The sequence below is a fragment of the Rhineura floridana genome, chromosome 7 (genome assembly GCF_030035675.1).
Source record: "Rhineura floridana isolate rRhiFlo1 chromosome 7, rRhiFlo1.hap2, whole genome shotgun sequence".
NCBI lineage: Eukaryota > Metazoa > Chordata > Lepidosauria > Squamata > Rhineuridae > Rhineura > Rhineura floridana.
In genome coordinates this window covers 30,067,983-30,092,133 of record NC_084486.1, presented here as the reverse complement: position 1 = coordinate 30,092,133, position 24,151 = coordinate 30,067,983, and the positions used below count along the sequence as shown (strand labels likewise).

The window sequence follows — 24,151 nt, the reverse complement described above, 5'->3', positions numbered from 1 at the left end:
AGCTACAGATTCCCAGCAACATTAAAAAAAACTACAGTTCCCATGATTCTTTCAAGGACGTCATGTGTTTTAAATGTGTGTTGGATGTGGATCAATATGCCCAAACAGGTAGTAGGGAATCAAAGGACTTACAGAAAGGGAGTATAGACAGACAAGCTTTTACCTCTCTAGATGTTGGCCCAAGATGCTGTAATCATAAATACAATTGAATCTGATCTACCAAGAGAGATCTATGCGCATAAACACACATAGATGAGTGTTGCTTCTGAATACGGCTTCTGGATGTATATCTTAATTGTAATTCTCATCCACGCCCTATTGAACTGACAGGAGGAAGTTTTTATTTGAAGAGGAATGCACATCTACATCTTGGGTCAGTGTTTGCTATGCTTAATTAGTTTTCAATAACTATAACAGGAAAACAAGTCAGTAATGTCTGAGGGAAGCTGTGGGGAGAGGTTGTCTGGAAATTGGGGAAGCAGGGCCATCAGTATGCTATTGATACCCAACCCTATCTCACCTTTCTGTCAGATTTCAGAGGTAGCGGAGGTCTTGAACCAATACCTAAGGACAGCAATGGACAGGATATGGGCTAACAAACAGGGACTTCCAGACAAGACAAGTGAGCTTTTGCTCACTGGAAATGCTGATCTGGGATTGAGAATACAGCCTACCTTGAATGGTGTAGTAGCACTCCCCTTGAAGGATCAGGTTCATAGCTTGGGAGTACTCCAAGACCTGGCTTTGCTCCTGGATGGTCAGGTAGTGGCTATGGCCAGGAGTTCCTGTTGCACAGTTTCTGCTGATGTGCTAGTTGTGCCCTTTCCTGGAAAAGGTAGTTCTTGCCACTGTCACATATGTCATGGTCACATCCCAGTTAGACCATGGCAATGTGCGCTACCTTTAAAAGAGCTCAGAAACTGCTGCTAGTGTAAAATGCTGTGGCCAGATGGTGATGGGCATTGCTACTCTCATCTTATTGAATCCTTAATTGGCTTCAGGTTTGCTTTCAAGCCCAATTCAAAGTGCTGGTCATCATCTTTAAAACTCTCAGCAGTTTCAGACAGGAATGTTTATCATCATCATCATCATCAAATCCTGTTCCTTTGTTCAATCACCTTCACAAGTAAGATTGTTGGGAATACAGGACAGGGTCTTCTTGGTTTCAGCACCGAGGCTATGGACATCCCGCTCCTGGGAGGCTTGCTTGGCCCTTTTCTTATTCACTTTTCAATGTCTAGTGAAAACTATCCTTTTTTGACTTGCTTTCAGTAGTGGTTACGTTGTTCCCCTGACTGACCTGTTCCATTGCTAATTGTGGTCTTTTTGTGTGCTATTTGAAAGGATTTCTTTAACATATAGTTTAAAGATTATTACTGTTTGTTGTAATTGTATTATTTTGGAGGGAGGGAAAGCTGACATTAAATTAATTAAATTAAACAATATATACATAAATGAATGAATGAATAATGGCCATGTGATTGCCTTATTATTCTACATAGAAATTTCATCTCTGATAGAGAATGCCAAAACATGCCTATCTGCCAATGCAAGTTAGGGGGGTTGGTCCCTTTCCTTGTACTGCCCCCTCCTCGTTAAGAATGTATTAATTTATAAATAAACAGACGATATAAACAGGAATTTATAAGAACAGAAACCAAAAACACTCTGACTCAAAACAATATTGCTCACACATACATAACAGGGCCATGGCTAGAAATCCCCTGCTGTAGTATTCTTGTTAGCTATGCATATTGTGGGTCTGGGCAGTGCCTGGATTGGAGAACCATGTATGCTGCTTTGAAGAAAGGTGGGATATAAAAAGTATGAAATGACATCTATTGGTTCTCTGTTCCAGCTTCTTATGGCTGCTATTGAAAGAGATCCAGGCCCAGCACTAGCAGTATTATTAGAATCATAGAATCATTGAATCTTAGTGTTGGAAGGGGCCTAGAAGGCCATTGAGTCCAACCCCCTGCTCAGTGCAGGAATCCAAATTAAAGCATACCTTAAAGATGGATGTCCAGCTGCCTCTTGAATGCCTCCAGTGTCGGAGAGCCCACCACCTCCCTAGGTAATTGGTTCCATTGTAGTACAGCTTTAACAGTCAGGACGTTTTTCCTGATGTTCAATTGAAATCTTGCTTTCTACAACTTGAGCCCATTATTCTGTGTCCTGCACTCTGGGATGATCGAGAAGAGATCCTGGCCCTTCTCTGTGTGGCAACCTTTCAAAACTTGCAGAGTGCTATTATATCTCCCCTTAGTCTTCTCTTCTCAAGGCTAAACATGCCCAGTTCTTTCAATCTCTCCTCATAGTGCTTTGTTTCTGGTCCCCTGATCATCCTTGTTGCCCTCCTCTGACCCTTCTCACATGTAGTATTGCTGAGCCAAGTATCCCCCATCTTATAACTGTGCATTTGGTTTCTTTTTTCTAGGTAAAGAACTTTGCACTTATCCCTGCTAAATTTCATTCTGTTGTTTTCAGCCCAATGCTTCAGCCTATCAAGATCCCTTTGAATTTTGTTTCTGTCTTCCAAGGTATTAACTATCCCTCCCAATTTTGTATCAACTGCATATTTGATAGGCATTCCCAGCAGCTTCTCATCCAAGTCATTAAATATGTTGAAGAGCACTGGGGCCAGGACCGAGCTCTGCGGTACCCCACTTGTTATCTCCCCCCAGTTTGAGAAGGAACCATTAATAAGCACTCTTTCAGTACAATTCTGTAGCCAGCTGTGGATCCACCTGATAGTTCCATCCAGCCCACATTTGGCTAGCTTGCTAATCAGAATATCATGGGCAGAGCTTGGAAAAGTTACTTTTTTGAACTACAACTCCCATCAGCCCCAGCCAGCATGGCCACTGGATTGGGCTGATGGGAGTTGTAGTTCAAAAAAGTAACTTTTCCAAGCTCTGATCATGGGTCACTTTGCTGAAGTCGAGATATATTATGTCCACAGCATTCCCACAGTCTATTATGTCCACAGCATTCCCACAGTCTATGAGGGAGGTTACCCAATTAAAAAATGAGATAAGATTGGTCTGACAGGATCTGTTCTTGTTAAATCCATGTTGGCCTCTAGTAATCACTTCATTGTTTTCAAGGTGCTTACAGGCTGATCACTTCATAATCTGCTCCAGAATTTTCCCAGTGATTGATGTCAGGTTGACTGATCTGTAGTTCCCAGGTTCCTTCTTTTTGTCCTTTTTGAAGATAGGGACAACATTAGCCATCCTCCAGTCATCCAGCACTTCACGCATCCTCCACCCACGGTTTCGCAAAGATTAATAGACAGTGGTTCTGAGAGTTCTTCAGCCAGTTCCTTTAATGGATGCAGTTTGTCAGGCCCTGCAGATTTCAACTCATTCAAAGTGATTAGGTATTCCTTGACTGTTTGTCTATCAATCTCAAGCTGCAATTCTGCCCCTTCACGTTTCCCAGGAGGCCATAGACTTCTTTTCCAAGAAGACTGAGCCAAAGTAGGAATTGAGCACTTCTGCCTTTTCTTTGTCATCTGTTATCATTTTGCCATCCTCATTGAGTAGCTGTAACACCATTTCTTTTCTCTGTCTCTGAAGAAAGTTTTTTTTGTTGCTTTTGGCATCTTTCGTTAACCTCAGTTCATTCACAGCTTTAGCCTTCCTGATGCCATCCCTGCAATTCCATGCTACTTGTCTGTACTCTTTCTTTGTGATCTGGCCTTCATTCCATTTCCTGTATGTGTCCTTTTTTGTTTTCAGGACATCTCTAAGCTTTCTGTAAAGCCACATTGGCTTCTTCTGCTGTCTTCCCTCTTTTTTCCTTGATGGAATTGTTAGTCATTGTGCCTTTAGAATTTCCGTTTTTAGAAACTCCCACACATCTTGGACTCCTTTTCTCATTAGGGTCACTTGCCATGGAACCTTACTTACCATTGTTCTGTGTTTATTAAAATCAGCTTTTTTGAAGTCCAGGGTATGTATGTGGCTACTCTCAGCTTTTGCTTCCTTTAAAATCAAGAACTCAAGTATAGCGTTGACACTTTTCCCCAGAGTTCCTGTAACTGCCACTTCATGCACCAAGTCATCTCTATTGGTTAGAATCAAGTCAAGGATAGCTGATCCTCTAGTTGCTTCCTCCACCTTCTGTAGGAGAAAGTTATTTCCAGCACAACTCATGAATTTCTTGGAAGGACCCTGTTTGGCAGAATTTGTCTCCCAACAGATATTGAGTAATTGAAGTCCCCTATTACTACTACATCACGCCACCTCGAAACGTTGGTAATTTGCTTTTCAAAAGTTTCATCCTTGTCTTCTCCTTGTCTGGGTGGTCGGTAGTAGACTCCAAGCACCATGTTCCTGTTTTTACTTGCCCCATTTATTTTAATCCAGGTGCTCTCAGTGAAGCTACCAAGCTCATCCTCCTGCATTTCTGTGCTGGGCAAAATATTTTTAACATATAACATAACTCTGCCTCCCTTCCTATTCCTTCTGTTCTTTTTGAACAAGTTATATCCTCCAATTGCAGTGTTCCAGTCATGGGAGTCATCCCACCAAGTATCAGTTATACCTGTCAAGTCGTATTTACACTCCCATATTAAGAGTTCAAGTTTGTCCTGTTTGTTTCCCGTACTTTGGGCATTAGTATACAGACATCGAAGACCATGAGATTTACAGTCTGGCTTCCTTCCTACATTTTTATGAAGACTATTACTGGGCTCCATTAGAGCAGTTCCCTCAGTTCCTCTAACTGTGCACAACCCTTTGTTAGTTGTTACTGCCAAGTTTACATCTCTCTCCCTCTTAGGATTCAATTTAAAACTCTCCTGGTGAAATTCTCCACGCTATGGCCAAACACATTCATCCCAGTCCTTGTGAGCTGCAACCCATCACTTGCCAGCACTCTATCTTCCAGGAAGCGTAGCCCATGGTCCCAGAATCCAAATCTCTCATGTTCGCACCACCTTTGTAGTCAGTCATTCAGTATTTTTCTTTCCATTTCTACTCTTCTAAGTACCGGAAGGAGAAAACTATCTGGGCCCCAAAGTCCTCGAGTTTCCTTCCCAGAGTTTCAAAGTCTGACGTGATTTCTCTGTAGCTCTGCTTGGCAGTATTATTAGTTCCCACATGGATGAGAATAAAGGGATCCCTATTAGTGGACTTTTTGAGTGATGGCAACCCTTCCATCACATCTCTAATCCATCCTCCAGGGAGACAGCATATCTGGCGAGTTCATGGTTCTTCTCGGCATACTTGGCTTTCGATCCCACGCAGTTGGGAGTCTCCCATTACTACTCTTCTTCTTGTCATAGGGCATGGTTTTATTGCCCCTGAGCTTCAGTCTCTTGCTTGCTGTCGTGTGGGGTCTCCTATAATCCTTCTCCTACAGACTGCCCTGTAGTCTCATCTTCAAGTGCCTGGAAACAGTTCCATAGTTCCACCGGTGAAGAGTGTCTTCCAGCTCCTTTACTCCTGTTACCCCTTTCCACAGAGTTTCCTCCACTTCATTGTTGCTCTCCACAACAGTCTCCCCTTCTACTTCAACTTGCTGTTGTTCTTCCACCTCTTGTACTTCTCTTTGCTGTTGTTTTCCAGCGTTCTATCTAAGAACTCTTCGTCTTCTCTTATACTCTTCAGTGTGGCCATCCGCCATTCCAGGCCTCTCACTTTTTCTTCCAACAGCATCACCAGTTTGCACTTGTTGCATGTGTACACCAGGCAAGAAAACAAACATTGCACACACCGTGCAGATCACCACCACTGGAGTGCCCTTCTCGTCCATAGTCTCTACTGCCTTTTGTTTCTTTCTTTCTACTTGTATTGGAATGACCTGTATTTGGTCCTGTCCTCCTTCAGGGTAAATAGGAGAGTCCCACTGGTATGTGGTGCACCATACAAGATTTTTTTTTTAATCTCATCTGGACTAGCTGGCACAGCTCCCTCTGCTCTGCTTTTTTAGGAGTCAGGAAATATAATTACTTGACCATCTAGGTCCAGTCCAGATAAAGAATGAAAATGCACACACAAGACAAGATCATCATCAACAACAAAAAAGCAACAATAGGAGGACAAATGAGAAACAGCAGAACACACAGGGCAGGAGACTCAAGAACAAGGCTTCAGAAGTTCATACATACATATGAGCAGATAAATTATAGTCATGCATGGATGTAGACGTCATGTCATCAATGGTGCTGTAAAAAAAATGTTCAAGGGAAGTGTTGCAGCCAGGAGCCTTCAAATGTTTCAAAAACATCCTTTGTCTTATAAGGACCGAACTTGACGTTATGTGGGATCATGTGGCCAACTCATGACTCCTCCATGCACTTCCTCAGTAATGTCTAGTAAAAGAAGTGTGTCATGTGATATTGTTATATTCACCTCACCCCCACCCCACAAGCAACAGCCAATGAGTTGGACAGCATGAGCAGGGAAATGCTGAATGTGATGGTGCCATGTAATATGTTTCTTTTATTAAACATTGCCAGGGAGATGACGGCTAGCCACCAGTGGCAGCCACACATCCATTATAATAGCTAGTTAGGCCTGAAAACTGCAGTCTGATAGTTTCCTGGGAGTAGATCCATTTAATGCAATGGGACTTGCTAAACAGACATGCATAGAATTGAACTGTAAAACATTCATTGGAGGCTAGAGTACTCTGCTTTGAGGGGAGCATGAATTTTCCAAGCTGGATGAATCATCCATTTGGCTATCAGTTCTTCATGCCTGGATCCAGATAACCTGTGGCTTAGTAGGAACCTACATGAACAGAATATAGAAAACAAAGAAGAGAAAAAACAGATACTACACTGAAAACCTGGTCAGTCCAAGATCTGTTGATTTCACATTTCAGGCCTCGCGATATCTTTCTGTGTTTAAGCATTTTGCCGAGGGGTGGGTGGGAACTGAATGCACGCATTAACTCTAACTTGGCTCAGATTTTTATTTGAGCTTTCCTTTTCCTTTTCTCCTACCCCGCCCCCCCTTTCCCTTCCAGCTCATGCTTTGGAGTAGTTTTCATTCGTATGCAGATTGCACAGAGGAGTTGCTTCTTGTCACTGTGCCTAAAGGTACTTGGACATCAAGGGTGGGGCAGTGAGTAGGAAGGAGCCCCTCAGGGGGCTTTCAACCTTTGTAGAAAATAATGATGTATGAGACAGGGATTCTTTTGGAACCCAAAGAGTACATGACAGATAGAATAATATGGGGGCCAAACAGTGTCTTCACAATTGAGACAGATGGTCTCATCTCATCTCACAGTGATTGTGAGCAGCCCAAGCTAAGATGAGCTTTCTTATGAAGAATGTCATTTGGTGGCAGGTAATGTCTGTCGAACACGATGTCCCTCGGTGGTAGCTTTCCATCCAAGAGGCAAGATCTTGACAGGAGCCAAGGCAGCCTTTGTGGAGGCCTTAATAGCAGCATCCCAGAATCCTTTTTGGCATTGAAATGCACACTTGTCAGGAATGGCCACTTTATACCAGTTTGCATTTGGACCTCAAGTGGCTAGCTGGGCAGGGTCTAAGGAACCCTCAGTGACACAACATCATCAGCTTTATACCAGTATCAGCTTTCCCAGGACTTCATTCGTTCACCTTCTCCCTGCCCCCATTTTCTCTATTTTTCCCATGATAAGAAAACTGGCACAGCTCTGTACGGGAAGGTGAAGTGCCGGAACCAAAGAGAAGTGACCACAACAACAGTGATGATAGAAGTGTATGTATCAACAGGCTGCAAAGAGACAACGGACAGCAAAGGTGCATGTGCAGATACTTGCCCCGGAAAGGCCCTTTAATGCATACTCAGACTACTTCCAACAGAAAGGTTTCCTCCCACATATTTTAATTTGGGGCTTTGGTTTGTTCTGTTCTGCCAAAGGGATGAACTTGAAATATCAAGTAGAAATTTCAAATGAGCATATGATAAAAGTTGGATTTCTGATTCAGAATGATAGCTATTGTAGGGTGAAAGAGCAAGGATTGTGCAATTTGTTGTGATCAAGCAAGCCAAACTGAGTTTGGTCCACCAGGAGTTCAACAAAGAGTGTTATCTGTAGCACAAATGGTACAAAAGATGAATTCCTTAAAGACAGGATTTTTTGGGGGGGGGACATTATAGGACAAAGAACTCAGGTAATGTGTTGTCATTATTAATCACAATATGATTTTCCCATTGGAGAGTGGCGGGAAGGTAACAAAGGGATCTCTGGCCAATAGGAACTCACAGCCAGGTGACTTAAGTGTCCTCTGTGGGGAAAGGTAAAGACTTGTCTCTGGAAATGTAAATTTAGAATGGGTCTAATTACTGGGGGAAGGGGCTTGTGTGCCCATTGTAACTTTTCCTGGAAATTCATGCCTGAAGAAGGGTATCATTGAGACGGATACTTGCATTAGATATGGCCACAGTTTCAGGGACTAATTAAGCTTGTACTTACCTGATCCATCATGCATATTGGTTAAGAAAGGGAAATTCCCTTGTACATCAGCTACTATGGAAAGCATCTTTGGCGGGAAGCACTGGGGCTTCCCCTGACATTTAGCTTGAACTACTCTGGCTTCCTCTGATTCCTTGCACTGGCACTGCTTCATTACTCAGAGCAAAGCCAACATAAACCATAGTCTCCAGGCACATGCAGAGTTGCAGAAGAACTGAGCTTCTCAATAACACAGGCGACATCTTTTTTGTGAAAGTTACCCAGAATTCCGTGCCGCTTTACTGAACCTCAGACTTGTGGCCTATAATGTGGCCTTCAACCAGTCTTATAACCAGGTTTCTGAGGGCCCTCGGGCACAGGGTATCAGGTATCAGCTGAATCTATCAAATCTACACTTTCTGAAACAGAATGAGAACCAAAACACAGCCAACCTTTGAAACTCGCATTTATTCGAATTTTGCAATGTAGTTCGCCAACCAAAAAAAAAAATACATATGTTAGGGGAAGTGTGTAAAATGAATATATGAGTAACAATAACATACAAAAATGCATTATATGGTGAGAACTACTTGCAAAATGTACATTGGTCAAAACTGCCTACAAAAATGTGTTTATTAGGAGAAATTTGCACTAAAATGCTGGAGAATTTTCATGAGGATTTTTTATTAAAAAAAATGGCAAATTGCTGCAGAAATGTGGAAAACTGAATTTAAGATTTGAAAAATAAGAAACTGAAAACCAAAACTGACAGATCTTTCCATTCCTACCTAGTTCATCCTGTTTTTTATGTCAGAGAACCCCAGAACTGGATCTGATGCCCTTCGTCCCTCCCCTGCTCCACTGCTTAGCAGTGAAATGAAGATGGAATTCTTTAAGTCAGAATATCTGGAGGAAGTGCCTATGAACGTGGGAGTTCCTAAGGCCAGGGATAAGAAAACTGCACTTCTGAGAAGAGGAAAAACAAAGCAGCTGCATTAACTCCTTCTTTGGGGTCGTATATTTTAATCATAACAACCAAAGATCTATACTTCCTTTCTAAAAATGAGGAAATGACACAAGGCTTTGAATTGTTGAGTTTCAACAGCAACTCACTGAATGAACAGTGTTGAAACTGCCTTACAGTACTTTCATTGTGTCATATCTTTATATCCAAAGCTTTGGGAACTGTTTGTTATAAAGAAAGACCAACATCAATCATTCAGTGTTGAATTGCCAGCCAGATGGGTAAGGGGGAAAACTTATTCATTTATGGTGCAAGCCTAGGCATGTCTACTTGGAAGTAAGTCTCACTGAGTACAGTGGGACTTGCTCTCAGGTAAAGTGCATTCAGGATTGTAGCTTTAGGGTGCATACACTCGCTTGTAGCAAATCGATGTAGTTTTTCTTCAATACAGAATTGTTCATGCTCGTCGTCAACATGTTGCTTTCAATATAGATTGATTCTACATCCACAAGGGTGGGTGTGGTTACTTGATACATGTTTGAAAGCCCTCCCCTTGATTAGGTTATCCACGCCTTTTCGTCCCTGCATATGCTCCCAGGTGAATGAAGAAGGAAGTGGTTATTGCAATCTTGGTATATGCCCACCTAGAACATCATTGGGCAGATGTAGATACACCCCCCATTGCCAGGACCGCCTACCTCAGTTTTCAAATGGACACACTGTGGGGTAAGGCAGAATCAATCTGCAAGGGGCTTTTATTTTCAGAATGAAACCATTTTTCTCAAGAAGTACTTTTCAGGGGCACAAAATATGCAGTAGAGATAGATTGTGTGTGGTGGACTACATAGAAAAAGCAAGTACTCAGTCTCCATTGGTTCTAGAATAAAATGTCATGTGTATGCTATCTTAGCCAATTATTAAAACAAGATACTAAAACACGAATCGTGTTTCTGCAATTCTATTTCAGTGATTCTGGTCTTCATAGGCTGGACCACACATGCAGTTTATCGCTTCATGACTGACTATCAGGTGGCAACTGGCAGGTGTGGATGAGGGATCATAGATCACACAACACAAAATACGCTTAGCATCTCAAATACACTGGTTTTCAGTGGAGTCAGTTGACATTCAGCTGTGCCCCTCATCGGCAACAAAAGCTATGCATGAATGTGTGAATTGACTCCATGTGTTTCTTGTTCGTAGTTTTCACCTTCTGTTTCTAACAGAGTTCCTGGACCTGTAATAGCTGTGTAGTAGGAAGAATTCAAGAGGTGCGGCTCCATTATCCCTGCATGTCTGTCCTGGGACCAAACTTCAAAGCACTGTCCACTAAAATATCAGCTTCAGTTGACTGAAAGAGCCCGCAAGAAGCCAAAGTGTCAAAAACGTTCATCATTTCTGGCAACTTTCATTGTCCAAAGAAGAGTGGTATATATTTTTAATGTTTATTATTGTTCAGTTTTCTAATGATGTGGTTTAAAATGACAGATACAACATGTATTACAAATTCAACAAAGAGAGGAAATACAAAACAAGAATAATAAAGTGAAGAAGGAAAAAGGAGAAAGACAAGATGGGAATGTAGTTTTCCAGTTTTAACACGGAAAACTCTGAATACTGGAGTGGAGATCTCTTAAAACCTAGCCATAACATAGGATATGCTAGGGTTGCCAGGTTCAATCCCTGAGACTGATCTTGTATCTTTAGGAGAAGAGAAAGTCAGCCAAGTGCAGGTGTTCTTGCATCCCTGTAATGGGAAAAACCACAAGGTGGAATTCTCCCTCCCCCCTGCACAACTTTTAAAGATACAGAAGACCTCTTGGTTGCCAGGCCCAGCCTCCAAAAGGTCTTTTAATAATAATAATAATAATAAACTTTATTTCTACCCCGCCCTTTTTCCAATAGGACTCAGAGCAGCTTACAACTAAAAACAACATCATTAAAACATACAGAGTATATATTATTAAAAAAGAATTAAACTGTAAGGGAAAATTAAAAACTATAAGATAAAAGTTAAAACAGCGAACAATTTAAAATAATAAAATCATATAATATGATCACCAAGACATCTGAACAATAGTCATCTGAACAATAAACTAAGCCAAACATTTCATATTAACAAATATACAATAAAATTATGGATACACTGTTTTACGGTGGCTCCGTTCCTATCTCTCAGACAGGCGCCAGCGGGTAGCATTGGGGGATTTTATTTTATTTATTTATTTGTTTCATTTATAGACCGCCCATAGCGAGTGGCTCTCTGGGCAGTTTCCAAAAGGTTAAAATACAAAATATCAACAATAAAATCAGACAACAAACAATAAACACAAGCAGCAACTAAAGAAAAAAATCAAAAATAAAAAATTTAAATTATAACATAAAGGCTTAAAATGCCTGGGAGCATAGCCAGGTCTTAACCTGGCGCCGAAAAGATAGAAGCGTAGGCACCAGGCGTACTTCTTCGGGGAGGCTGTTCCACAGTTCGGGGGCCACTACAGAAAAGGCCCTAGATCGAGTAACTGTCCTCCGGGCTTCTCGATGGGTTGGTACCCGGAGGAGGGCCTTAGATGCTGAGCGAAGTGACCGGGTAGGTTCATAGCGGGAGAGGCGTTCCACAAGATATTGCAGTCCCACGCCGTGTAAGGCTTTATAGGTCAAAACCAGCACCTTGAATCTGGCTCGGAAACAAATAGGTAGCCAGTGCAAACAGGCCAGAACAGGTGTTATATGTGCTGACCGGCTGGTCCTCGTCAGCAGTCTGGCTGCTGCGTTTTGCACTAGCTGAAGCTTCCGAACTGTCTTCAAGGGCAGCCCTACGTAGAGCGCATTACAGTAATCCAGCCTAGAAGTTACCAGAGCATGACCCTTGGCCTCTCACTTGTGGAGTGCCACAGGGTTCTATCCTCTCCCCCATGCTATTCAACATCTATGTAAAGCCGCTGGGGGCCATCATCAGGAGATTTGGGCTGCAGTGCCACCAATATGCGGATGACACTCAGCTCTATCTCTCGTTTAAATCCTCACCAGAGTTGGCTGTGGATACCATGTCAAAGTGCCTGGACTCCGTAAGTGAATGGATGGGAAGGAATAGGCTGAAGCTAAACCCCGACAAGACCGAAGTGTTGCTAGTGGACGACAAGGGAAGATTGGGAGATATAGACCTGGTGTTCAATGGGGTCAGTTTGCCCCTGAAAGACCAGGTCCGCAGCCTTGGGGTCATTCTTGACTCCCAGCTGTCTATGGAGGCTCAGATTTCGGCTGTGAGCCGGGCAGCTTGGTATCAATTACATCTGATACAAAGGCTACAACCCTACCTTCCAGCCCATCTGCTCCCACGGGTGATACATGCTGTGGTCTCCTCTCGCTTAGACTACTGCAATGCGCTCTACATGGGGCTACCCTTGAAAACGGTCCGGAAATTACAACTGATACAGAATGCGGCAGCTCGGTTGCTCAAGAAAAGCCGTCGCCGTGATCATATTACTCCAGTGTTAATAGATCTACACTGGCTACCAGTTATTTACCGGGCCCAATTCAAGGTGTTGGTGTTGACCTTTAAAGCCCTATACGGTTTCGGCCCAGTTTATCTGAAGGAGCGCCTCCAGCACCACCAATTATGCCGCCTGACGAGATCAGCCACACAAGACCTTCTCTCGGTTCCACCAACTAAAACAGCGAGACTGGTGCGGACCAGAGAGAGGGCATTTTCGATTGTGGCCCCCACCCTCTGGAATTCCCTTCCTTTCGATCTTCGCCATGCCCCCTCCCTAATAGGTTTCCACCGGGCCTTGAAAACCTGGCTATTCAGGCAGGCCTATGGGATCTCTGGGGCGGGTTAGTTATTAATGTTGTTATTAATTGGTAGTGTGGTGCTTAGATGAATGATGGTTTTATTGATTGTATATTGTATTTTATTGTATTATTGTACGTCGCCTAGAGTGGCCGTTAATTCGGCCAGATAGGCGACTCATAAATAAAATTTTATTATTATTATTATTATAAGGTGTGACAATAAGAATACTAGAGCACAACCCAGATTAACAGCAAACAATGCTAACTCTTGATCCCAGCAGCAGCCCCTTAACAATATCCCACTCTGATAGTCTCTAAACATCCCAAGCAAGCAGAAGCAGCTTTTGGAAATGGAGACAGTCAAGGTCCCACCTTTGGTTCCTTTCCTTCTTAAAAAAAGCTCTGTAGTATTTTCTTTGTTTACTGTCTTCTCTTTGGTTTTCACCCTCAGTTATGAGATGGAGCAGATTTATGATTGATCACATGTAAAACTGAGATGGAACAGAAACAGACTGATCCATCCATCCCTAATCTGGCCACACTTCATTACTTTTACCGCAGTGAACATTCAGTGGAGCCTGGACCATTAGAGCAAATGGGGCACTGGCTCACCAACCTGTCTTTGTACTGTCCTAGCCATTCCAGGGGGGTGGCCCTGGCTATCAGCTTCCTCCTCTTGTTCCATGTTGTCCTTGTTGAACTCAGCAGGCAGGAGGGGGATGGGGAGAAAACTAGAATTAGTTGGTTCTGGGGGTTTTTATACACTAGAATTGGATCAGAAAGGGTTCTCTCTCTCTCTCTCTCTCTCTCTCATTGAGAATTACCCCTTTAAACATTTATATGAAATGTTTTGTCCTTGGAAAATCAAAACTCTTCCCCATCTCCACACGGAGTCATACTGAAAAAAAACCTTAAGAAAAATTGTCATATTGAAAAATGGGTAATGAAATAAATATATAAGTCAAAACTATACATATATTACATATCTAAAAGTGAACATAATTAAAATTAGATGAAAACCATTAACAACTCCCTGCCCCTTGTTTTTGTTTCATTTTGTAGTTGTGTGAAACCATTTCTTACATTTCTTTTATCAGTGCCGCCTCTCTCAGTTTCAGACCAAACATATGCTGGCAAAGTTTTCAGTTTCTGGATGCAAATCTAAACAGATCTGGGACTGAACTTCTTAAGCTTCTTGGACCCAAGAATCTGGAAAGAAGAGAGCAATCTGGTAGTTGTTAGGCACACACAGCAATCTCCTCTACCAGCACCTTCCCTCTTCTTTCTTCAGTCCCCCCCTTAATCTAAATGTTTGTTTTTGGGGGGGGGGTATTTTCTTCAGAGACAGTAAATCTGGATTAAATGGGGAAATAATATGGGACAGCATTTTGATGAGGACAGCATTGTGGGGGCACTAAGCAAAAATTGCTTGCATGAACAACACAGAGTCCACAATAAAGTGTGTTGAGGAACTACCCATACTGTCTGCAACACATGTCAAAGAGTCAGACTTTTTGACATGCTATAGCTATGCTGAAGTGGAACCCTAATCAGGACAGGACATGAGATCTGGGGTGGCACCAGAAAGAAATTGGGGGGTCACAGAAGGGGCAAAGTATATTTCCAGGTAGGTGAGCTGTGTCCCACATGTTAAGATTTCTGAAAGCAAAATAATGGTATATGTCACACTGAAACTGCCATCCTAAACATATTTTTTTCTGAAACAAGTCATATATTCATTTAGATAATTTTATATTAATTTACAAAACTATTTATATACTGCTATTCATAAACAATTAAAGTAGTTTACAACCATCATATACACATGTATACTCACAGTAAAACCATGTAAAAAAATTAAAATTTGAAATCTTTAACAGACTACTGCAGAAAGATATCTTCTCAATTATCTCATCCTCAGCCACAAGGAAAAGGGAACAGAGAACACGGTAGAAGAAAAGCATTGCAAAATCAGCTTTTTAATGCCTGTTTCCTTTTGGCCTTTTCCAATTTCTGAGCAACTTCAAATTAGCTGCTTAAGATTGTATTTTGGATCCCTCAGAGAGGTTTCTGGTCCTGTCAAGACATTTGTTTGAGGGAGAAAATTACCCTAAATATTTTGGGTATCACTCCCTCCACACACAAAATATAAAGTGTGTGGAATAGATCAGAGCTTGGAATATTACTTTTAAAAAGTAATAAATTACAGTTACAATTGCATGGCCCAGAAAAGTAGTAATTACTGTTACAATCACAACTGCTCTGAAAGTATCTGATTATTTTACTTTTTTCAAAAGTAATCACTACAACTACATTTCAGTTACTTTTTTAAAAAAATGCCTACAAGGTGCTGGCCTTGGCTGCTGCACATCTAAGTAGCTAAAACAACATTAAAAAATAAACACACACATACAGAGGTAGCAGAACAATTCTTTTTATCCATAAGATAGCAATGGTGGTCTCTCCGCTGGTAAGGGAGGTGGGAAAGGAGGTAGAGGCCACTACTCAGATCTTAGCACGTCAAACCAACTGCCACCACCTTCCACTCAGCCAGCAAGCATAATCTCTCTCACTTAACCACCTCCCAGACCCTGCCCTGTCACCAACTAAGGGACACTCACCCAAGCAAACATTTTCCTGAGATGCAAAAAAGTTAAAATACTGCAAATGCAGCACAGTAGCCAGAGAGGGTGGTGAAGGCCACTTTGTGTGCCAAATGGAAACACAGTATTCACACACACACACAAACACACACATCATCTTTCACTTCCACAGTTCTTTATGTCCATTCTGCTGCTGCCTCCTTCTCCTCCTTTATCCATGTTCTTGCCCTCCAGCTCCTTCTTCCCTCCACTCCATTCTTCACCACCACCATCCATTTTTTTAAACAATTGTTTTCTCTACTCCTACCCACCCACAGAGCATGAGGAAAGAGCGACACTGCACAGAAGCCTAGTTTGAGGCACATGATTTTCATCCACAAATCAGAGGAGCAGAAGATTTCCCTTGCTCCCTCCCCCACCAAGTAATGCCCCAAAGTAATGCTGGAAACATTACAATTACTCAACAACAGTAATGAAATTACTCCTAGTTCTATTACTATCAAAATGTAAAGGAATTACCCACTTGTTCCTCAAAAAACTAATTACTTCCAAGTTCTGGAATAGATTTTAATGTTTTATTACTGATTATGTCTATCTAGTCTTATTACTGATCTTAGTAAGCAACTCTAGAAACTTTTTTAGGCTGAAGAATGGAGTAAAGATGGTTTATGTTTCTGTCAGGCCAGGATGAAGCATGCACTGTAACAATGGGTGTTGCTGGATTACAGCTCTCCTTTATTTTATTTGTGTAACTTATATACCACTTAATGTAACAAAATCTCTAAGTGGGTCACACAAATGACAATAATAAAACCAGAAGCGAAAAGTAAAATATACATCAAAATGCAATAAAAATCCAATAAAATATTTTATTTACACTTATTTAACAAAATTTATATCCTGCTTCAATATCAAGACCTCTAAGTGGTTTTCAAAAAAGTGAAGCAAATTAAGGGCTAAGGAAAGCCTAACTAAACAAGTTTTCTGGAAAGCAAAGCCCACCACAGTGGGTGTCGCTTGGATTGCATGAGGATGGATGTTCCTTAGGGTTGGTGCTATTCCAAAGAAGGCCCTCTTTTGTGATATCACAAGATGGCAATTCATCTGATTATCAACCTATGTTAGACCTGCTTTGTTTACAGTCTAGTTTATTTTAACAAGTCTGCTTACTATTTAGCACTCATGATACACAAAGATACCGCCCTTTTCAGGTTTGCTTGGGGGTTTTTTAATGAAGCTTTTTGCAACTTTAGCACAACCTTGGCATACATTGGATGCCCTTAATGACATACCATGAGTCTGTGCGAGCCATGATCACTTATAAAGTATGAGGTTTTTCACAAGGCAACTGTTAGAACTGAGGGCTGTACTAATGTTCTTACAGAAGTAGCTGCCTTAGCACATGTGCTCATCCATTTATAGTATTTATTTATTTATTTATTATTTGATTTATATCCCACCCTTCCTCCCAGTAGGAGCCCAGGGCTGCAAACAAAAGCACTAAAAACAATTTAAAACCTCAAAGAAAACAGACTTTAATATATATTAAAACAAAACATAGTTTAAAACATTTAAAAAGGTTTAAAAATATATTTTAAAAAAGATGTACAAATATCTATTTCTTTAAAAAAGAAGGTTTAAAAACATATTAAAAGCAATTCTAACACAGATGCAGACTGGGATAAGGTCTCAACTTAAAAGTCTTGTTGAAAGAGGAAGGTCTTCAGTAGGCGCCAAAGAGATAACACAGATGGCGCCTGTCTAATATTTAACGGGAGGGAATTCCAAAGCATAGGTGCCACTACACTAAGGTTTGCTTCCTATGTTGTGTGGAATGGACCTCCTGATAAGATGGCATCTGCAGGAGGCCCTCACCTGCAGAGTGCAGTGGTTGACTGGGTATATAAGGGATAAGTCAGTCTTTCAGAAGGGTGCCCAGCATAAGCAGAAACACCTCGTGATTATACAGAGGGTCTTGGCTGCTTTAGTTTGTCTCCATATGATGTGTGCTGTGCTGATCAAGGTGGTGTGGCCTCCCATCTGTTGGTCTGTTGGTGCCCCTGCATACTGTAGATTTCATATCTGGTGAGCATGCTCCCTGGTTGTATGGTACATCCGGTAGTAGGCTAGCACCATTAGCAGAAATGGAATGTAGAAGGCAACCACGGAACAAGTGATAGCATAGGGCTTGTTGACTACAAATATGCAGTGAGCTGAATGGGGCACATTGCTGAACTGCCTTTTCTCTATGAAGTCCATGATGCCTTCCATTATAGAGAGAAAAGAAATAAACTTTGGGATTACCCAGCAGCCATCCAGCATTAGAGCAATGTGCAGTGGTGCCATCTTATTCCTATTAACAGTGTAGTACCTGTCTAGTGAGATACAGCAGAGATGGAGAATTGATGCTGCAGTGAGGAGGACATCTAGAGATTTGCGGACCAAGCAGAAACCCTTCCATAAATCCATTGAACTTGAACCATCTCAATGGCTCCAAATGGCATCACCCACAGAATGGATACCAGCAAGTCAGCAAAGGCAAGAGAGACTATGAAATAATTAGTCTTGATTTTCCTGAGTTGCCAGTCCATGCATACAGCCACCATCACCAGAAAAATTTCCAGGATAGCCATAAGAATAACTGCAGAAATAAAGGTGAGCAGTGCAATCTTCTCTGCCACGCCAATCCCTCAGTAGAGCTCACATCCTTCACAGGCAACAGACATGGAAAACTGGGAGTTCAGCATCCACTGGTGGTCCATTGCAGGGAGAGCACCCTAGACGCCCACAGCCCAGCTAATCCTGCTTACCTGGTTGGCTGCCTCTGTTCTGTTGTGGCTCGTTGCGTTGTACCTTCAGGGAGAAGATGTAAATAGGTCATCCGGGCACGGCTGGAAAGGGGCATGCTGATGAGAGTTGGAGTTTAACAACATCTGGTGAACCACAGATTCTTCCTACCCCAACGTATTACATACGTCAGTAATTGACAACTTTCAAGGCTGGCAAACAGGAAAACGGTATGATTAAAGGGAAATGTTCTAGGATTGATGATGTTTTTTATTGGCCTTGCTGCTGTGCCTTTAGTACCACCATGCCTGCATGCTACACAGTTATTAGGCAGACTGTAAGGCATAGGAACATAGAACCTGCCCTATATTGAGTCAGAATATTGATGCATCTAGCTCAGCATTGTCCACATTGACTGGAAGTGGCTCTCCAGAGTTTCAGGCAGGAGGACATTGCCAGCCCTACCTGGAGATGCTGAGGACCTGGGACTTTCTGCATGCAAATCACATGCTCCACCACTGAGCTATGGGCCTTCCCTAAATGCTTATCCTACCATTTGTCTTCATGCCAGAAAAAGCTGTGGTTCAAGCTACTGGCAAAGGCACAAGATAAAAGCAGGATCCAGCAAATACAAAACTAAATTACCCCACAAAGCCTAGAAAACGCTATGGACAAATGATGCAATTAATGCCACAATCATTTAGCTTGAATCTAGGCAAAAGCAGGCCCCTCTAAGCCTATTCAAATCAGTGGCCTTACGCACGCCTAATTCTGCAAAGGATCAGGCTGATCACCTTTTAAAACGTTGCTGGGATCATGAGAACATTAGTCATATAGAAAGCCATATGCATATTTAAATGATGGTGTTTCAGTTCACAATGTGATAGATCATACAGGCATGATGTATAGAACTGGGAGGGCACCGTTCACAGAAATTCAGCCAGATGGAACTCTGCTTTGGACATATTTTAGAGTTACAAATACAAGTATATATACCAGTGCCAAACAGAAATCTTCTGGGGGAGATGGTCAAACCAAAATTTTAGAAAGCACATGCAACACACTACTAGTATGGGCTATGGCACAGGAACAAGGGTTAAAAATAATTCCGGTGATTATTGAGAGCAGACGCAATGTGTTCTTACCTCCTATAAGTCCATTAGCTAGTTCAAAACCTCTAGCTAGAGTTGCCAACTACCCCAGCTCCTGTGCTTTTACTGCTGTATTTCTGCTTTGCAGAAAGAAATGGAATGAAAAACTTTCCCCATTGCTTCCTCTTCTTGGTTTCAAATTTCCATCTGTTACCAGGGAAGGTTTCTTCTACCTCACCCTTCTGGCTAGAGCTTTGGTCAATACTGTGACCCTTTCTCACCTTCTCCTCTTTAGCTTTCCCTTTCACACAACCGAGGGGCCCTCCAAACATCTTTTTTTACTGTGCATTCATGATGATTTGTGCTCATGATGGTGCCAGGGTGGTTGTATGATGCCACTTTCAATACTGTTTGCACCTGCAAAAGTTTTGGGGCTGACATACTGCTTCATTTCCAATCAGTGCATGTCCTGTAACATCCTGCTGAAATCATGGGCTTGTTTACACGGCAAGAAAATCTGCATCTGGTCCAAAATGGAGATCCTTTAAATTTGGACCGTTTACTCAACGTTTTAACAAAAGCGCGTGCATTGTGCTGCTTTTGCTTTTAACACCGGGTTTAATCGATGCGGTTAAAAACAGGATTTACCTTGAAAAAACGCATCCACTTCAGTGCATGTAAACGTTTCTCTGGTCACTTGTTATACCACCAATGTTTTGTTGTGCTGTAGTGGAAGAGTGCCTTTCCAGACAATGATAAGGCAATAACACTGGGGAAGCATTGCAGAACGAGTCATAAAGCAGAATGATGTGTGGAGGATCCAGTAGAAATCCACCACTAATGCACTAGTATTGTTTCAATGACATGTTGAAAAATATACCCCCAAACAGTCTGCCCCCCACCCAAGACCTCTCCCCTCTGTCCAGAACTCTGCTGCCCAAATCATTCATTCCTTTCATCATTCAGCTCATGTGACACCCATCCTCAAACCTCTGCACTGACTTTCCAACCTTTACACATCCAGCACAAATTTGCCTTTTCCTTTAAATCTCCCCACAGCCTTGTTCCATCCTATGTTTCTGCTCTTATTTGCTGTTACATCCCAGCATGTGGCCTTTGCTCCACAAACAGTATCATCCTTAGTGGCTCACAGAGGTCTTGGGAGTCAAATGACTCCAGGTACTCCCAGATGAGTGCTTATTGAAGGATTGGTGCTCCTCATCCATGCAAGTTTTTTTTATATCATTGAGATAAAAATCCCAGCCCATATCCCCGCCTCATTTAATCCAGGGAAAATACAATTTAAAAAGCTGTTGCCACCAACCTATTTGCCATATTAAGCCCCTGTCTGAAAACACCTTTAGTCCATTTTTCCATATTCCTAGAACTCCCTCCTGGTATATGTACCTGGCCAGGCCTGACATCAGCACAGGGCGTTATCATTGGTCAGCTGTTGACAGCCTGACACTTGCCCTGAGCCCCTGCCATTTTAAATTTCTTCTACATCAGGGCACTGTGGGAAATTTAAAATAACAGTTCCAAGCCACCAGTGCTGCCGCCACTGCCAGGTAAGTGGCCCACCATCTTTGCAAAAGGCAATCTTGAAAAGAAATTAATTCAATGTTAAGAATTTACAGATGGAGCAGAGCAAGTGCACCAACTTGATGATCTGATGATGCTTGAAGAATCACTAGAAAGTTAAAATCAGTTTGTTGGTTGCAGTTTTGTGCTGTATATCTTAAAACTAATAAAAATTTAAAATAATATTTTAAAAAGAATCACTAGAAAGTATCAGTTTGCTCACACTTCTCCCTACAATGAGTAAATCAGAAACCGGTTAACCTCTTGAGTTTCAAAACTACATGACACATGTTCATCAAACCAGTGAAAGACATGCCTTAGATTAAAATTTGAACGTTTGAATGTTATTTACAGGCAGAGCAAAGTTCAATGTTCAGGAACAGTGAAAAATATCCTCCTTTGATCAGAGTTCTTGCATTGCTCTTTCTTGGCTATTATTCAACCTGTTTCTTTGAAATGTGGACAGCTGCAGCATTGACTTTCTGCCAGGGGGATCCTTTGTACTAATTCACACTGATGGAAGTAATCAGAGATATATTTATAAGGAACTGAAAAGTTGTGCTTTATTATGGCAGAATGCTAGACGTGGTCCTGCCTTAAACAGCTAACAGTGCGATCCTAGATGTGTCTCCTTCTCAGTAGTAAATCCCATTAGATTAAATGGAACTTACACCCAGGTAAGAAGATAGAGGAATGTGCACAAGACTGTAAGCTTAAAGCATACATGTAAGTGTGCATATGACTGCAGCCTAAATAGCCACTCTCACATCTGTCTAGCATTTTCTGAACCCCATGTAGGTACACTCTTTGCTTTCCCAGACCACGCTCTGTATTTCCCAAGACCACAAGCCATGTAGAAACCACATGCATTTTAGGCCTGCATTGCAAAGACAGGAACCAGGCCTGGCACAATGCTCCCCTGCTTCTGTGTGACTTTGAAAGGTTCAGGCAACCATCTGTCTGGATCTGGACAAGTGCAAATCGCCTTGAAATAAGGACTTTCAAGGACTCCCAACACTTCTATGAGTCCCATTGAAGGCAGTGTATCAGTAGCTAGGATTGATGCCACCGCAGCTCAAGAAAACTAAACAGTTTGCCTTTTGTGTGTCTGGGGTTTTCTACTACAAGGAAGCATTGGGAAAGAAAGTACAAATATTTGGTTTCACAATTCAAGCATTGTTTCAGATCACAGAAGTTAGCTGTACATTGTGAGTCAATGGCATGCAAACTATGAGAAATCTAGGCATCTATTTTTAAATATGCAGAAGGTCCCCGGGTCACTTCTCTTCTGCTTCTGTTGCTAGCCTTCTATAAAAGGCCTAAGCAAACAAGTGGGTTAGTTTTAGGACAGGCCCTGTATTAAATAGGACTGTTTGACCAGGTCACAACCGCTTTTTCTTGCACCTCACTATCCTAACATGTCTCTCCAACAAGAGCTTAATATGCTTATAGTTTAACTTTGATTACATTTATTTGTCCCATACTTATATTTTAAGGGAGCAGCACCCTCTTCTGGCAAACTGAAAGAATGCCAGGCAGTCCTGATCTGAATATGTGGACTGTGCCCAACACTCTATGCATTTCCTGTGTTAGTGGTTCAGTGTGTTCATACCAAGGAAGGAAGTTCCTGCCTGCAAAAAGTGATTCCATTGCTGAGTAAGAATTAATAAAACATTGCTTTATTTATTTATTTATTTATTTATAAGGGCTCTCAAAGTGGTTTATGTAAAAACAATAATAAATAAAGCAGCCCCTACCGGTAAGTTAAAAGACATGGCACAGAAGGAAAGGGGGGCGGGGAGGGAAGACGAAAACAAACTCAGACACCAGTCCTTAAAATTACAAAGTTCCAGCTTGGAGAAACTATTCAGGGCGAGGAAGAATGAAATGGAGCTGGTCTCTCAGTTAGCACGACCAATGGAGTGGCCCTACAGCTTCTTTTCCTCTGCTGTAGCCTGATGGAATGGCTGCTATTAGATGACAGTTGATGGAGGGAGGAAACCATTTAATAAGCTGATCTCTCAGCAGAGCTGGATCCTAGTTTTTGGCTCTCCCTGTGCTACAGCCAGGTGCAGACTGTATTTCAACTGAAACAGTTCCACTTTGTTTGCTTTTTACAATTCTGGTCCATCTGGCTGAAAGCATCTGAACTTCAGCAGAATGATTTTCCCTGAATGGGTCAAAAAGGAAAAGTGCATCTGAGCATGCAAAGAGTGCCTTTCCCTTCCAATACAAAACAGTTTTTTATTTAAAAGGTAGTGAATTGCCCCATTGGGAAAGATATGCTGTGTTGTGGCTCATTCAGACACGCAAGACACCATTTGATATTGCAGCCATCAGCATGCATGTGTGAATTCACTTTTAGGACTTAATTGGAAGCCATCTCAGCAAACACACATTCCCAAAGTCTTTTCTGCAGAGATAATACGAGGAGAAAGGAGGACATTTGCAGGGGAGGATCATCAGACAAGAGGCTGGGGTGTTTAAAAACTCCTATACCTTTTCATTCTCCCCTACAAACACAGACACAAACCTCTGCCCTCCCCTGCACAATTTCCGCATAGGCAGGCTAACTTCCACTTTGGGAGCCTGGTCATTTGTGTGTGTCAATCAAAAACTGACTGGCTCAGAGCGGGGGTGGCATTTGCAGGGGAGAACTGGCAGTTAGGAGAAGGGCCATCCCAGTTCCCCCTGCAAGTGCCCTCTCTGCCCCTATATTAGTGACACAAAGGAAATGCAGGGTTAGGAACAAAACTGCAGCCATGCAGAAGAGCAGCCATTGTAGCAAAGCATGACCTTCACGTCAAACCTCTCTTGGTGGTGAAATAAGCCTTCTCTAATTTGTGAGGATGCTTTAACTTGGATTCCTGCGCTGAGGAGGGGGTTGGACCCGATGGCCTTATAGGCCCAACTCTATGATTCTATGATTTCCA

At 42.1% G+C, this 24,151-nt stretch overlaps 1 pseudogene; it reads right to left on the bottom strand.

The window, feature by feature from the left end:
- Window positions 1-17,682: 17,682 nt before the first annotated feature.
- The window catches only part of LOC133388630 (5-hydroxytryptamine receptor 4-like), a 30,328-nt pseudogene continuing 23,859 nt past the window's right edge, over window positions 17,683-24,151 (bottom strand).